The 3,575-nt window shown below is 46.5% G+C and overlaps 1 long non-coding RNA gene across 2 annotated transcripts; it reads right to left on the bottom strand.

Moving 5' to 3' along the window:
• Positions 1 to 597: 597 nt before the first annotated feature.
• Positions 598 to 2,825, bottom strand: LOC117438805 (uncharacterized). Of its 2 annotated transcripts, XR_004551040.1 has the most exons (4): positions 2,758 to 2,825; positions 1,467 to 1,583; positions 759 to 819; positions 598 to 633 (listed from the first exon to the last, which is right to left on the bottom strand). It is a non-coding gene; the product is annotated as an uncharacterized lncRNA (long non-coding RNA). The 2 variants fall into 2 exon arrangements; XR_004551039.1 differs by lacking the exon at positions 598 to 633 and having other exon boundaries at positions 657 to 819.
• Positions 2,826 to 3,575: the final 750 nt, after the last annotated feature.

Below are 3,575 nucleotides of genomic sequence, written 5' to 3'. Positions count from 1 at the left end.
TCAGCAAAACAGGAATGCAATAACAGGATGCCAGTAATTGCAGAAGCATGATGTAACGCTAAGCTGAAGCGAAGGCGTGAAACCAATCAGGAGAGGTAAAGGGGAGCGTGTATCCCTCGTGGGCAAAGTGAAGCAGCCAATCAAGTAATGCGTGATCACGTGTAAGACAGTATATTAAGAGCAGCTTTGTAATCAATAAACGGAGCATTTTGTGAACCTACATCGTATCGATGTTTTCTCCCCTCCACCTGGCCGCGGCACCATACAAGATCAATAGTCCCTCCCATCCAGCCTCACCCTCTCCTTTTTCAGTTAAGGCAACTATTCTAACAAGTTACAGTCAGGGAGGAAAACATCATAGGGGTACAGAAACAACCCATACAAGTACAAAATCAATAGTCCCTCTCATCCACCCTCACCCTCTCCATTTTTTTATTAACACAACAAAAAGCATTTCTACAAGTCCGCACTCGTGCAATTCTTGCAGAGCCAAGGCCACGCAGTGAGCGATCCCAATACCCTGAGCCTTGTTGCTGGACAAGAAGATTCTTGGCAGGCATAAGCAAGGTCAATTGTCTTGTTATGCTTCTGTAATTTCCCATGTTTTCGTGCAGAGAATGATCTCTGCCAAGGCTGTAGTTTCCCAGGGTGTTTTTACAAATACAGTATTACAAAATACACAAATGCAATTTTACAAATACAAGAACAAACAAGTTATAAACATTAGCTTTGTAAACAGTAGTAACCTCTAGACTCACCAATTAGAGCTCAGTATCCAAGGTTGCTCAGCTTTCCCCTTGAGTCAGCTACATCCACCTGCTAAACATGCACAGAGTTACCCACATGAATTCAAGCTAAATAGATTAGCCTAAAGAGAAAGAGGTTCAGTATCGCAGCAAAAACCTGGACATTTCTCAGCTTTGCAGAGCCTAACACTTACTCCCAACACAACCCTTTCTTCTACCCATTCCCCAAGAACTATTCACACACCAAACCCGACGTTCATTTTCTCCTGCTCCACAGCTCCCTGCTGTGCTAAAAGACTTGCTAGTGTAGCTGAAAAAGGGACCTGTTCTTTCTGTGTGCTGACCGGCAGCACAACCAGACTATCGCAAGGAAATCGCAGAACAATTTACAGCTTAGCTGACTTTTAAAGATTCAAGAGCTTGGCCCAACAGGAGCTAAGCTTGTCTGACTGTTCCAAAGCAAACACCATTACATTTATAAGGAAGCAACCTATCCAAGGACACTGTGATACCAAAGAAAGGCAGTGCAAAAAAGCAGACAATGCTTCAGATGGAGCAAACCTCTGAAGAGTCAATGACTTCAAAAGAAGTGATTATGCTGCTGGACAAGGTAGTGCCTTTGCCCTGAGCTTTCAAAGCAGATCAGCAAGATACATGCTTGCCTCAGTGCTGAAGTTCCAGCTGAATGCACTGTTATTCTCTCTACTTCCACCTACTTACCAGAAGCAGCTTCCTCAGTATGCTCGTCCGCAGTGCCACATCTTCTTTTGCTGCGTCAAACACAAGGCCAGGAAGTGCATCCAGTAAGTAAACTCCCCAAGAGGTGAAGGACAGGAACTAATAAGAAAAAAAATAATTACTAAAATAGTTGCACTGAAGTAAAACAGAAAACTGATGTCAAAGCTGGAAACACAGTGCTCCAATCCCAAATCTGCTTCATGCCTTTAGCCCTTCCATTACCACTCTGCAGCCCCACGCAGTAGCTCACTCTAAACTGTACATGCATTCTCACTAGCTCCCGGTCAGTGGTACAGAGGGAAGGGACTGGGGCTTGACAAGGTCTGGTTTGTTCTCATTATGGTGACGGCGTATTGAAGCTCTCCGGCTTCCAGGCACAAAGGGGAAAATACTGTGACACGCCCTGACAACAGGGGGTCACGCTGCCAGGCCACCAGCAGCACAGGCAGCCATGCAGGCAGAGACCCAGATCCTGACTACAGGCAGGTCGCATTGCCTGCACCACGACTAAGTGGCTTGGCGCCGTCTTTGGAAAGAAGGGGCGAGTCCAGACCATCCCTCCGCTCGTGGACTTAGGGAAGACGCCCCTGATACTGCACAGAGACCTGCTCTCCTTCCAGGGAGGCTTAAGCTAAGCTGCAGCAATTTTAACAGGTGCCTAAAGGACAAGCTCACACACTCCCTCACATTGATAGACAAGGACGAGACAAACACAAACCAAAACGTCCCAAAAAGGGAGACGGTCTCTGTGCAGCCACTGTCCGGGGAGTCACCCTACTCACCAAGCAAGAGAGGAGAGCCTCAGACCATGCCCAGGGCTGCATGGAAGCCGGAGAGCTTCAACAGGCCAAGGGCCAGATGCTGTGACACGCCCTGACAACAGGGGGTCAGGCTGGGTAGGCCACCAGCAGGCAGAGAGCTGCTGGGGCAGAGGAGAGGGACAGGGAAATGGCCCTCCCCTGCTTACAGGGTGGCCTGGGGGTCCAAGAGAGCTCTATTTCCCCCTCGGGTGCGGAGACGCTGGCTCTCACCCTCCTTACAGGGTTGCCACGCTCTCCGGGCAGCCAAAGGAGCAAGACGGCCAAAGGCCAAAACCAAGAGTAGCAAAGACCTGAGCCCTGCTTACAGGGAGGTCGCCCAGCACACAACGCTCCTCAGGGCCCCCCAAAGGTGCCATCATGCTCTTACGTGACCTCGCCCTGTGCCCACAGGGATTCCCTTTGCCCAGGGTGCCTTTCTCATGCCCCCTCTTCTGCCAGACGCCGCTCCTCACCTCGCCGTTACACACGCCACCTCTTCTCTCTTCTCTTGACATGCAGCCTCTTCTTTTCTGATCTTCCAAGGTCAGGCTACATGCAAAATTACACAAAAATAAAAGTTCTTTGCTTCTTCAAGAAAGAAATAAACCTTAAAATCCCTTAAAATGTGGCTATACATTTATAAATAATCAGGTCCCCTATTATAATCATTATCTTATAGATATGATGTTCAAGTGAGAAGATATGCACAAAATGACCATAATTCCAGTGATTTGTACTTCTGAAGCAATTTTCCAGGTTCCCCATGTAAACCCATCCGATAAATAGAGGTATTCTAATGGAAAAAAAGTTTCCCAAGTATCCACTCTACTCTAAAGACAAGTTCTCTCAGTGTCAGCTTACCACAAATAAATGATTGAGTTTAGCTCATAAATGTCATCTGAAAGCAAATTTAAGATTGTTGCCTCCAATTTCCATACTAAAATGGCAAGTTCCATGTTAAAGGCCACTGCCTGACACACAGGAAGAACCTTCTCCCAGTTTCACAACAAAGCTTTGGCACACAAGTACTTCAATTAACTAGGCAAGGATCTAATTACACTCCTTATAGAAAGGCTGATAGATACATGGGTTTATGTATTTCATTTTACAGTAACCAAAACTTAAACCTACCCATACACCTCAGAAACCATCACTGTTAAATTTTGCTCTCAAACATTTTTCTACCACAGCTTCCTTAACACAGATTTGAATAAGCATCACTGGGAAGTGTTCATGATTTCAGTTTCTGTGACTACTACTAGTAGCTTAGAGCTCTGTGCTCTGGTATAAA

Source organism: Melopsittacus undulatus, unplaced genomic scaffold (assembly GCF_012275295.1).
Source record: "Melopsittacus undulatus isolate bMelUnd1 unplaced genomic scaffold, bMelUnd1.mat.Z mat_scaffold_623_arrow_ctg1, whole genome shotgun sequence".
NCBI classification, from domain to species: Eukaryota; Metazoa; Chordata; class Aves; order Psittaciformes; family Psittaculidae; genus Melopsittacus; species Melopsittacus undulatus.
This window is presented reverse-complemented; position numbering and strand designations above follow the sequence as displayed.